The sequence below is a fragment of the Rhincodon typus genome, chromosome 6, assembly GCF_021869965.1.
Source record: "Rhincodon typus isolate 14 chromosome 6, sRhiTyp1.1, whole genome shotgun sequence".
Lineage (NCBI taxonomy): Eukaryota > Metazoa > Chordata > Chondrichthyes > Orectolobiformes > Rhincodontidae > Rhincodon > Rhincodon typus.
In genome coordinates, this window is record NC_063337.1 from 4,457,385 (window position 1) to 4,471,450 (window position 14,066).

The following is a 14,066-nucleotide window of genomic DNA, read 5'->3' on the forward strand; positions in this document are numbered from 1 at the left end:
ATTTTGGTGTGATCCACAAACTTATAAAGCATGCCTTCTGTATTGTCATCTAAATCATTTATATAAATGACAAACAAACGTGGACCGAGCACCGATTCCTGTCGAACAGGTCTGGTAACCTGCCTCCAGTCCAAAAAACAACTCCCCCCACCCCCACCATCACTCTGTTGCCTGCCGTGAAGCCAATTTTATATCCGATTGGCAAACCCGCCCTGAATCCCATGTGATATAAGTTTACTAATTAGCCTACCATGTAGAATCTTGTCAAAGGCTTTATTAACGTCTAAGTAAACAATGTCCACCGCTCTACCTTCATCGGTTCTCTTGGTTATCTCCTGAAGAAACTCAACCAAGTTTGAGAGATATGATTTCCCTTGCACAAAACTATATTGAATATTGCTAATCATCCTTTGCCTCTCCAAATGCAGAATCACCTCAGACAACTTAGCCACCACTAAAGTCAGACTGAGCTTTATAGTTCCCAGGCTTCTCCTTACATTCCTTGTTAAACAAAGGCATAACATTAGCTACTCTCCAGTCATCTGACACCTCACCTGCATTTATAGATGATACAAATATTTCTACACGGAGTGCTGTAATTTCCTCCCTATCTTCCCACAACATCCTATCCTTGGCAATGACTTTGGAAATAATTCTGAGAACATTACAATAAATCAGCGTTTTGTGGATAAGAGAGTGTCTAATGATGATAGAGGCAAACTTCTTAAGGAGTTAATGCTCTCAGAATTATTTCCAAAGTCGTTGCCAAGGAGAGGAGAAGTTGATCTTCATCTGAACTTCGTGTTAATTGCAGAGACTGTTAGGGAGTTGCTTTGACTGCAGTAGATTACAGAAGATGAAATGCCATGTCAACCTACTTCTCTTGTGCATGGTGGAGATCACGGAGATTGGTATTTTACTCTTTAGTGGCAAGGCAGTGTGAACTAGACCAGCCCTTGATGATGAGCCACCTTCTTGAACTGTTTCAGTCCATTTGGTGTCAGAGTGTGAGGGAGACAGTTCCACGTTATTTTGCTAGAGACCCATTTACTGAAGCTGCAATCAATCTGTCTTCCACAACTTTTTGTTTGCGTTTCATCATCACATGGTCTATCCTCCCTAACCAACTACTTTTATTGTAAATAACCACTTTGTTTAAATATCTGCTCCATTGATAATCAGCTGCTCTCTATTGTTACTGGAAGATGTCCTGATTCTTAAAAGGGCTATTATTTACAACATGGTCAATCCAACAAGGAGCTGATGTTGAACTTGTACAAAACCCTTGTTAGGCCTCAACTGGAGTGTTGTGTTCAGTTGTGGGCTCCACAGTATAGGAAAGGTGTGAACACAGTAGAGAGAGTGCAGAAGTAGTTCTATGGATGAGAATCTTCAGTTAAGAGGAGAAAATTGGGACTGTTTTCCTTGGAGTGAAGAAGGCTGAGAGGAGATTTGATAGAGCTTTTCAAGAACCCGCGCAGACTGGATAGAGTAGATAGAGAGAAACTGTTGACAACAAGGTGTAGAGCTGGATTAACACAGCAGGCCAAGCAGCATCATAGGAGCAGGAAGGCTGACGTTTCGGGCCTAGACCCTTCACCTTTCTGATAAAGGGTCTAGGACTGAAACGTCAGCCTTCCTGCTCCTGTGATGCTGCTTGGCCTGCTGTGTTCATCCAGCTCTACACCTTGTTATCTCAGATTTTCCAGCATCTGCATTTCCTACTATCTCAGAGAGAAACTGTTATTTCTCATAGAAGGAACAAGAATGATAGGGCATATATTTAAAGTGATGTGCAAACGAAGTAAGGATGGAGTGACATTCTGCACTCACTAAGTATGGAATGCACAGCCTGGAAGGGTGTTGGAAGCAGGTTCAATTAAGGCATTTAAGAAGGCATTCGATGCTTATTTGGATAAACATAATGTGCAAGGGGAAAGAAAGAGAGAAATTGGCACAGGGTAATCGTGTTCATCTAACGAGTTGGTGCAGGCGCAATGGGTCGAATGGACTCCTTCTATCACTCTGTGATTAGTAATCTGCCTCCACAACCGCTTAACCAGATCCAAGGGGTTACGAAGGCTGTGTTACGGAGGTATGTGAGCTTTTCAAGACACACCCATTCAGAGCAGAGCTTGGGTCATGAGCACATCCCACATTTCCACTCCTCTGTTTTTGGAAGGATATTTTACTGAGGCTTCAAAAGTTGCCTTATACTCTGATATTGATGTATCCAGGTGATGTCCTCGTCCCATTTTCCAACTTTTGGTTTGTAGTACTGCAGGTTATGGCACCTCAAGAGCAGATCAAAGTTTTTTTACTATGGGGACAAGTTTCGCCATCCTCTAAGTGAAAGGATTATTCTTAGCCTCCTCTCTATTCCTTCTTCCTGTTACTTTTTAAATCTCTGTAGCCTGGACATTGGCCCCTTTGTTTAAGGATATAGGGCTGTCCTATCTAAGCCTCATATAATTTTAAAGACCTCTGGTCAACCTTTCACCACGATCTTCTGATAAAGAGAAAGCAGTTTGTACTTGAAAGGTAGCAGTAACTGCCGATGCTGGAGTCAGAGTCAATACAGCGTGGAGCTGAAGGAATACAGCAGGCCAGGCAGCATCAGAGGAGCAGGAAAGCTGACATTTTGAGTCTGGACCCTTCTTCAGAAATGGGAAAAGGAAAGGGAGCTCAGAAATAAATAGAGAGAGGAGGTGTGGGGCTGGGGAAGGTAGGTTGAATGGTGATAGGTGAGTGCAGGTCGGGATTGGTGGTGATTGGTCAGTGGGAAGGGTGGGGCAGATAGGTGGAACAGAAGATGGACAGGTTGTGTCAGGTCAAGGAGGTAGGGATGAGAGGGAGGGTTGGACATGGGATGAGGCCGGGGGTGGGGAGATTTTAAAACTGGCGAATTCTATGTTTAGGCCATTGGGCTGTAGACAAAATCAAGCAATTCTGTTCGTCAAACCTATCACAACATCGACCAAAATCATGACTGATCTGTCCCAAACCTTGGCTCTCAACTCTTCAATATCTCAAAAATCCATCTCGTCTTTAATTACGTTTTGTGATTCATCCTCCAGAACTCTCTGGAGTACAGCATTTCAGAAGAAAAAAACCCAAAGGACTGCAGATGCTGGAAATCAGAAACAAAAACAGAAATTGCTGGGAAAATTCTGAAGAAGAGTCACTTGACCTGAAATATCAACTCTGCTTTCTCTCCACAGATGCAGCCAGACCTGCTGAGTTTCTCCAACAGTTTCTGTTTTTGTTACAGAATTACAGATATTCACTATCCTCTGGGAGAAGAAATTTCTTTGCATCTTACAGTTTTCACTGAGTGTCCCCTTATTCTGTAACAGTGTTGCCTAGTTTCAGATTAATTCATTCAGATTCAGTTTCAGATTCAATTCAGATTTACTAGAATGTTACCAGGGCTGGAGTATTGTAGCTACGAGGAGATATTGGAGAGGTTGGGGTTGTTTTCCTTGGAACAGAGACGGCTGAGGGGTGACATGATTGAGGTATACAGAACTGTGAGGGATAGAGATTGAGTAGACAGGAAGAACCTGTTTCCCTTGGCTGAGCGTTCAAAAACCAGGAGTCATTGATTCAATCTATGTGGCAGAAGGATTAGAGGGAAGGTGAGGAAAATCTTTTTTACACAGAGGGTGGTGGGTTGCTGGAATTCGCTGCCTGAGCTAGAGATGGAGGCAGAGACCCTAAACTCTTTTAAAAATGACCCTGGATCTCCACCTTAAGGGCTGTGGGCCCTGTGCAGGACAATGGGATGTGAGGGTGTCTTTAGTGTCTTTGGGTCAGCATAGACAAGATGGGCCAAATGGCCCCCTTCTGAGCTGTATCATTTTTGTGTTTCCATTAAAGGCCTGTTGATTCACTCATGTAGACTGATAAGTTCAAAGAAAGATTTCTGCAGTGAATCTTACCCAGGACCTCTCAGTCACACATTTATAATGTGGTAGATATCCTTGACACTTTTTAATGTATCACCCTCTTCTAAGGGAAACAATCCCAATTTTTTCCAGTGTAGGCTACGTCACCACAAGCAACTATTAAAAGACATTCAATCCGGAATGCCCTGTGTGGAATGCCCTGCCTGCAAAAGTAGTAAACTCGCCAACTTTAAGGGCATTTAAATGGTCATTGGATAAACATATGGATGATAATGGAATAGTTTAGGTTAGATGGGCTTCAGATTGGTTTCACAGGTCGGCGCAACATCGAGGGCCGAAGGGCCTGTACTGTGCTGTAATGTTCTATGTTCTATGTTCTATGTTTTATGTTCTATCCTCTTAACTACAATAGACATAACAAGGAAGAAAAATGTTAACAAATTTGGGGAAAGGATTGGTGCAGATTCTCAGGGGCAGATGACGATTGAGGCTTAATGAGCAGATTCACCTCGTTTTGTATGAAAACATTGTTTAGTCTATCATCAGCCGTATTTGAAGAGGAGTCAAAATCATTTACTTTCATTTACTTACTTTACAAAATCAATTGTTTTCATTTGGAACAACCTGCATTTACATAGCACCTTTAACATAACAAAAAGTGCCAAGGAGCACCTCAGGGGCACTACAAACTAACACTTGACTCTGATCCCCTATGGCAACACGACAGTAGATGACAAAAGAAAGCTTGGTAGAAGTTTTAAGATAGATTCTCGTAAAGTGAAGGGGGGAGGTGAAAGGTTATACAGGAGGGTAAGTAGGATTGAGGCTTTGAGGTTATAATCAGATCAGACATGATCGTATTCAATGGCGGGGCAATTTGAGAGGCTAAATGACCTACTCCTTGTTCACATGTCCTCCAGTTGGTGAGACAGATAGATTTTAGGGAGTGTCTTGGGGAAGGCATAGGGAGGGACTTTACCTTAAGGCATGGCCAAGGAGAGTGGTGCAATTAAAATGGGGAACTCTTGAGAGGCCAGAATTAAACATAGAAATGTAGAAAATTGGTGCAGGAATAGGCCATTCGGCCCTTTGAGCCTGCACCATTACTCAGTATGATCATGGTTGATCATGCAATTTCAGTATCCGGCTCCCGCTTTCTCTCCGTACCCCTTGATCCCTTTAGCTGCAAGGGCCATGTCCAGCTCCCTTTTGAATCTATCTAACAAACTGGCCCCAACAACTTTCTGTGGGAGAGAATTCCACAGACTTCTCATCTTATCTCAGTCCTGAATGGCTTACCCCTTATTCTTGGACTGCGAGGAGACAGCTGTCTCAAAGGGTTCTGGAGGGTTGAAAGGGTTTAGAGGTAGGGAGGGCTGAAGCTATGGAGGGATTTAGAAAAAGAAAGAGAATTTGAAAAGTGAAATGTTTCTTAGCCAGGAGCCAATGTAGGTCAATGACAAGTTGTTGATTTGGACAGGGTGTGAGTAAGGTCATGGAGAACCTGAGCTACATGTACATAGTATCATCTCAAAAAATGCTTCAGATGGTTTGATTTGGCTTGATTTATTATTGTCACATGTACCAAGATGCAGTGAAATGTAGTGTTTTGCGTGCTAACCAAGCAAATTATACCTTACCTAGGTACATCAGGGTAAAAGAACAGAATGCAGAATATAGTGTTACAGCTACAGAGAAGGTGCAGAGTGTCAGAGACTGAGGGTCGACCTTACAGAAGTTTATTAAATCATGATGTGCATGGATACAGTGAATATCAAAGGTCATTTCCCCAGGTGGGGGAGCCCAAAACTAGGGATCATTGGTTTAAGGTGAGAGGGGAAATATTTAAAAGGGACCCAAGGGGCAACTTTTTCATGCAGAGGGTGGTGCATGTATGGAATGAGCTGTCAGAGGAAGTGATGGAGGCTGGTACAATTACAACACTTAAATGGCGTCTGGATGGGTATATGAATAGGAAGGGTTTAGAGGGAGATGGGATAAATGCTGGCAAATGAGACTAGGTTAATTTAGGATACCTGGTCGACATGGACGAATTGGATCGAAGGGTCTGTTTCTGTGCTGTACAGCTGTATGGCTCTGTCAGCTCTAATATATGGGAGTTCCATTCATAAGTCTGTTAACAGCAGGAAAGAAGCTGTTCCAACAGACATTTATTACATTCACTGATATCTCCAAATTTTACATTCACAGGCACTTCAACTAACATTAAGGTATTCGATTACAAAGAGTAGTGTACATGTAAGCTGCGTGTCATGTTTCATGTGGTCCAAGTTCAGAAAGAGTCTGAGATCTTCATACCCTCAAATTAAATGTTGTGATACAGTGTTGACATCATGAACATGTCTCTTACAGTCATATTGATATTCTGCATCTCTTAAAGATGTAACGTTTATGTACCTGACCATGACACATAACACAACAGGAGACTAATTTGATATATCTTCCAGACAGCTGGTACAGGAATGATGGCCTGAATGGTTTCATTCTGTGCTACAAAATTAAGCATGAACAATTCTTGGAATGTAATTAATGTTAGAAAGGTCATATTTACTGCTAGTCGCTGTTATTTTGAAAATTCATCCACGGGATGTGGGCGTTGCTGGCCAGGCCCAGTGCTTATCACCCATCCCCCAACTGCTCAGGGGGACAGTTATGAGTCAACCCTGTTGCTGTTGGTCTGGAGTCACATGTAAGCCAGACCAGGTAAGGAGAGTAGATTTCCTACCCTAAAGGATATTAGTGAACCAGATGGGTTTTCTACTTTTACAGTCTGTGTGGAGATTTTTTTTTCCCAATGGTGTGAAGCAGAAGTCTCAAGAATTTTTAACCTAGTGATGTAGAAAGAATGGAGCTGTATTCCCAGCATGGATTAAGAGTACATTGGTGTGGTCCTTGGAAGTGGTGCTGTTCTTACTTGTTTTGTTTGTGGTGGTGCCAATGATTCAAATCGGGACAGAGTGCCAGCCCTGTCAACTCATCAGAAATTACAGAATCATGCAGCACTCAGGCTTTCATCTGTTTGATGGCTCCTCAAAAGAGCTCTCAAATTAATCACACTCTCCCCGTACTTTCCCCAGGGCCTTGCAGATTCACCTTTTTCACTTCTCTGCTTGAAGGTGACTCTGATCCACAACCCCATGATCACCTCTAGGGGTAGGGTAGGGGTGTGAGTTCACACAAGCTAAATCGGGGGTTGAACCCCATTCTGTTTGTACCAGTCTGATCCACACCGACCATCCAATACTGCACCCACCCCCCACCCCAACAACACTAGATGGTGTTGTTGTAGCACCATATACTTTCCATCAATGCTTGATTTGATTTGATTTATTATTGTCCCATGTACCTAGGTACAGGGAACAGTTTTTTGTTTTGCACACAGTACAGGCAGATCATACCATATGAAGTGCATTAGGCTAATAGAAAAAGGTGAGGAATACAAAGTCACAGCTGCAAAGAAGGTGCACAAAGAAACAAGATCAACATTAAATTTGAAAAATGAAAGTTCCATTCACAAGTCTAATAACAGCGGGAAAGAAGCTGTTTTTGAATCTGTTGGTACATGTGTTTAAGCTTTTGTATCCTCTGCCTGATGTAACAGGTTGGAAGAGATTATAACTGGGTTGGGAAAGGTCTTTGATTATGTTGGTTGCTTTTCTGAGGCAGCGAGAAATATAGATGGAGAGTCAATGGATGGATTGACTTGTATGATGGACTGGGCTGTGTTCGCAACTCTCTGTAGTTTCTTATGGCCCTGGGCAGAGCAGTTGCCATTTCCAAGCTGTGGTACATTTCTATAGAATGCTTTCTATGGTGCATCTATAAAAGTTAGTGGGAATCCTTATGGACATGTCGAGTTTCCTCAGCCTCCTGAGGAAGTAGAGGCGTTGTTGTGCCTTCTTGACCATAGCGTCAATGAGGGTGGACAGATTTTTGATGATTGTCACTCCCAGTAACATGATGCTCCTGACTATTTCCACCTCAGCTCCATTAATGTTGTAAGTGCAGATAACGATGGGATACACTCCAACTTTCTTTGCATCCTATGGCTGACAAGGAATCTTTCCTACTCTTACTCACCCTGTCTGGCTCAGTGATAAATACTCCTTCCATCGCCATGAAATCCAGGAGTGGGACTCAAACCTAGAGTTTCTGACACAGAGGCAGGGTTGCTACACACTGTGACAAAATAACTCCCCTGCAAATGATTCCTTTTCAAATAATTATCCAAATCCCTTTTCAAATGCTACTTTTTTGCATCTCTTTCCACTGCCCTTTCAGACAGTGCAGTCCAGATCACAAATACTGGCTACATGAAATGATCCTCTCCAACTTTACGGGGAGGCGATGGCCTAGTGGTATTATTGCTGGACTGTTAATCCAGAGACCCAGATAATGTTCTGGGGGCCCAGGTTCGAATCCTGCCATGGCAGATCATGGAATTTGAATTCAATAAATATCTGGAATTAAGAGTCTAATGGTGATCATGAATCCATTGTTGATTGTTGGGGAAAAACCCATCTGGTTCACTAACGTCCTTTAGGGAAGGAAACTTACCTGGTCTGGCGTACATGTGACTCCAGACCCACAGCAATGTGGTTGACTCTGAACTGCCCTCTGGGCAATTAGGGATGGGCAATAAATGCTGCTTAGCCAGTGACACCCTCATCCCATGAATGAATTAAAAAAAACTCACCTCAGCACCTTTGCAAATTATCTTGGGTTTCTCTGGTTACTGGTCCATTTGCCACTGGAAATACTTTCTTACCTGCTATATTAAAACCCTGCATAATACCAGCAAGATGCAAATACAGATGAGGCAGGATGGTGACTCAGCAGTTAGCACTACTGCTGCCTCACAGCAATCTGGGTTTGATTCCAGCCTTGGGTGATTGTATGGAGTTTGCATGTTCTTCTTGTGCAGAATCAAGCAATCAGAGAATCCCTACAGTGTGGAAGCAGGCTATTCAGCCCATCAAGTCCACACCAACCCTACCCTATCCCTGTAACCCTGCATTTCCAGTAGCTAACCCACCTAGCCTGCATATCCCTTGACATTATGGTTAATTTTGCATGTCCTGTGGGAGGAAACCGGAGTTCCTGGAGGAAACCCATGCAGACATGGGGAGAACGTGCAAACTCCACATAGACAGTCACCCGAGCTTGGAATCGAACCCAGGTGCCTGGTGCTGTAAGGCAGCAGAGCTAACCACTAAGCCACCGCGCCACCCAAAGCCACCACGCTGCATCTATGTGGGTTTCCTCCCACGGTCCAAAGATGTGCAGGTTAAGTGGTTTGGCCATGCTAAATTGCCCCATAGTGTCCCGAGCGGGTGGATTAGCCGTGGGGAATGCAGGGTTACAGGGATAGGGTGGAGTAAGGTGTGGGATGCTCTTCGGAGGGTCAGTGCAGTCTTGATGGGACGAATGGCCTCTGTCTGCACTGTAGGGTTTCCATGATTCTGTGAAGCAATGTTAAAGGAGATCTGAATCAGTCTTTACGTACAGGGGTTTACCTTGAGGGGATGTAGATAGTTGCAATTATCATCTCCAGTGAATCAACAATCACAGAAAGAAGTCTGTAGTCCTGCTTTTTGCTTGGAGATAGATCCCAGTTACCTTTCAAAGATTTATTCCTTTATTTACCCTCGATGGTTCCCTAAACCACAGCCGCCACATAAAATACAGGAAAGGTCAAGAACTGGCCCTGTTACATTCTTTCCATTTATGGCAATTTGTCCCAAACTATTTTCATACAAACATCAATCTGTAATGTTTAGTCGATTATTGTCTGGCAGTGAGAAGCTGAGCAGTCTATTTGTACTGCGTTAATACTGCAGCCTTGGCTCACAATATATGAATCCTGCTTAAATTAAGGTACACTAACAGTTGGCACAGATACAATCAGGAAAAACAAGAAGTGTCGACTGCAGGCAGTTAAGCTTCCTCTTGCTGCAATTTCTTCCTTTTCTGCCGACCCTTGTGCCAGCGTAGCTCAGCTGTAGCTTTGAATGCCACATAAAGAATGCTGACTTTCCAGTATTTCAGCTGAGGAATTACCATCTTTCAGATTTGGATTTCAACTGAATTGGAAGGGGACTAATATGGTGGTGGGTAGATTTGCTAGAGCTGCTCGGGAGGGGTTAAGGTCAGAAATCACACAACACCAGGTTATAGTCCAACAGATTTATTTGAAAACACAAGCTTTTAGAACCTCACTCCTCCTTTAGGTATTTGTGAGAGAGGTGGCATCGGACACAGAATTTATAAGTGAAAGATCAAAGGGTCACACCATTGATTAGGATGTATTAAACAAACCTAAGATACTGCTAAATCTTTAATCGGTTAGAAAGTTTTAATTGATTAACATGTATATGTAAATCCCCAAATTTCTTTCAAGTCACTGCCCTGAGAGAAGTAAAGGTTTTATCGGTGTGAAAAAGGGGTGACATTTAGGTCAGACAATGCATGTTAAGTGTAAGGCCTTGTTTAGAATCCGTTTGTTTTGGTTTGGAGTCAGACTGGTTTTATTTCTAAAGTAGGAATTTATAAGTTGCCACATTGACTGGCTGTCTATAAATTGTGTGCTTTTTGAACAAACTAGAATGTATCTGCAAATACAAAAGGATTGAAAGTGGTAAAGGAGATGGGGTGTGTGGGATGGGACCCACGGAGATAGTGAGGAAGAGCAGTCTGAATCTGATACAGTTGGGAAAAGGAGTAAATCAGCAATCAGGACAGGCAGGAACAAAGTAGAGAATGAGGTAGGACCGATAAATTAAACTGCATTTATTACAATGCAGGAGGCCTAACAGACAAGGCAGATAGACTCAGGGCATGGTCATAGCAATTAGAGAGACACGGCTCAGGGATGGATAGGACTGGCAGCTTAATGTTTCAGGGAATAGATGCTATAGGAAGGATGGGGGGGTGGCAAGAGAGGAAGAAGAGTTGCGTTTTTGATTAGGGATAACATTACAGCTGTACTTAGGGAGGATACTCCTGGGAATATGCCCAGGGAAGTTATTTGAGTGGAACTGAGAAATAAGAAAGAGATGATCACGATATTGGGATTGTACTATAGACACCCAGCAGGAAATTGAGAAACAAGTTTGTAAAGGGATCTCAGTTATCTGTGAGAATAATAGGGTGGTTATTGTAGGCGATTTTAGCTTTCCAAACATAGGCTTGGACTGCTAAGTGTTAAGCGCTTGGATGGAGAGGAATTTGTTAAGTGTGTACAAGAAAATTTTCTGATTCAGTATGTGGATGTACCTACTAGAGAAGGTGCAAAACGTGACCTACTCATGGGAAATAAGGCAAGGCAGGTGACTGAGGTGTCAATGGGGGAGCACTTTGGTGCCAGTGACCATAACTCTATTAGTTTTAAATTAGTGATGGAAAAGGATAGACCGAATCTAAAGGTTAAAGTTCTAAATTGGAGGAAGGCCAATTTTGATGGTACTGGGCAAGAACTTTCAAAAGTTGATTGGAGGCAGATGTTTGCATGTAAAGGGATGGCTGAAAAATGGGAAGCCTTTAAAAATGAGATAACAAGAGTCCAGGGACAGTCTCTTTCAGAAATAGTAGGAACTGCAGATGCTGGAGAATCTGCGATAACAAGGTGTAGAGCTGGATGAACACAGCTGGCCAAGCAGCATCAGAGGAGCAGGAAGGCTGACGTTTCGGCCCTACACCTTGTTATTCCAGGGACGGTATGTTCCTGTTAAGGTGAAGTGCAAGGCTGGTTTGTGTACGGAATGTTGGATGACTAGAGAAATTGAGGTTTTGGACAAGAAAAAGAGGGAAACATATGTCAGGTAGACAACAGGGATCGAGTGAATCCCTAGAGGAGTGTAAAGGCAGTAGGAGTATATTTAAGATGGAATTCAGGAGGGCAGAAAGGGGACATGAGATAGCTTTGGCAAATAGGGTTTAAGGAGAATTCAAAGGGATTTTGTAAATGCATTAAGGACAACAGGGTATCTAGGGAGAGAATAGGACCCCTTAAAGATCAGCAAGGCTGCCTATGTGTGGAACCACAGGAGATGGGGAGATACTAAGGAGTATTTTGCATCAGTGTTTACTGTGGAGAAGGATATGGAGGATATAGAACGTAGGGAAGTAAATAGTGACATCTGGAAAAATGTCCATATTACACAGGAGAAGGTGCTGGATGTCTTAAAATGCGTAAAGGTAGATAAATCCCTGGGACCTGATCAGGTGTACCCTAGAACTCTGTGGGAAGCTAGGCAAAACATTACTGGGCCCCTTGCTGAGATATTTGTATCATTGATAGCCACAGGTAAGGTGCCGGAGGACTGGAGGTTGGCTAATGTGGTGCCACTATTTTAAAAAGATGGTAAGGAAATGCCAGGGAACTATAGACCAGTGAGCCTGATATCGGTGGTGGGCAAGTTGTTGGAGGGAATCCTGAGGGACAGGATTTACACATATTTGGGAAGGCAAGGACTGATTAGGGATAGTCAACACTGCTTTTTGCGTGGGAAATTGTGTCTCACGAACTTCATTAAGTTTTTTTGAAGAAGTAAAAAAGAGTTTTGATGAAGGTAGAGTGGTGGACATGATCTATATGGATTTCAGTAAGGTGTTCAACAAGGTTCCTCATGGTAAACTGGTTAGCAAGGTTAGATCACATGGAATAGAGGGAAAGCAAGCTATTTGGATACAGAACTGGCTCGAAGGTAGAAGACAGAGGGTAGTGATGGAGGGTTGCCTTTCAGCATGGAGACCCGTGACCAGTGGCGTACCACAAGGATTGGTGCTGGGTCCACTGCTTTTCATCATTTATATAAATGATTTGGATGTGAACATAAGAGGTATGGTTAGTAAGTTTGCAGATGACACCAAAATTGGAGGTGTAGTAGACAGCAAAGAAGGTTACTTTAAAGTACAACGGGATCTTGATCAGACTGGACCGAGGAGTGGCAGATGATGTTTAATTTAGATAAATGTGAAGTGCTGCATTTTGGAAAGGCAAGTCAGGACTGGACTTATACACTTAATGGTAAGGTCCTGGCGAGTGTTGCTGAACAAAGAGACCTTGGAGTGCATTTCATAGTTCCCTGAAAGTGGAGTTGCAGGTAGACAGGATAATGAAGAAGGCATTTGGTATGTTTTCCTTTACTGGTCAGTGCATTGAGTATAGGAGTTGAGAGGTCATGCCGCGGCTGTACAGAACATTGATTAAGCCACTATGGGAATATGGTGTGTAATTCTGGTCTCCCTGCTACAGGAATATGTTGTGAAACTTGTAAGGGTTCAGAAAAGATTAACAAAGATGTTGCCAGGGTTGGAGTGCTTGAGGTAAAGGGACAGGCTGAATAGGCTGGGGCTATTTTCTCTGATCATCAGAAGCTGAGACCTTATAGAGGTTTGTAAAATCATGAGGGACATAGATAGAGTAAATAGACCAGGTCTTTTTCCCAGGGTGGGGGAGTCCAAAACTAGAGGGCATAGGTTTAAAGTGAGAGGGGAAAGATTTAAAAGGGATCGGAGGGGCAACCTTTTCATGTATGGTGCGTGTATGGAATGAACTGCCAGAGGAAGTGGTGGAGGCTGGTACAATTAGAACATTTTAAAGGAATCTGGATAGGTGTGTGAATAGGACAGGTTTAGAGAGATATGGGCCAAATGCTGGCAAATGGGACTAGATTTAGTTAGGATATCTGGTTGGCATGAATGCGTTGGACCAAAGGGTCTGTTTCCGTGCTGTGTATTTCTATCTCCATGGCAGCTTATGCCTTAGTCTCCTTAGCTATTCTGGTGGATTATTGCTAGGTTGTGTTTATGGACTTGGATGTAATATCCTTTACAGAAACTCAACCCCAGTGACATAATTTTAAAATTTCTTGCTGAACTGAGAGGATTACAAGCATTTCCTTTCAGCAACTTTCTGCCTTCACACCAGATGTGATTCCCTCCTTTGCTGTTTCTCCCAGGTCTGACTCTAACTTTTAATGTAAGGCCCCAAATTCTGGACTTCTAAATTCATCGAAAAGTCATAAAAATGTGTAGCACAGAAGCAGACCCTTCGGTCCAACTCATCCACGCTGACCAGATATCCTAAACTGATCTTAAACATTTGCCAGCATTTGACCCACATCCCTCTAAATC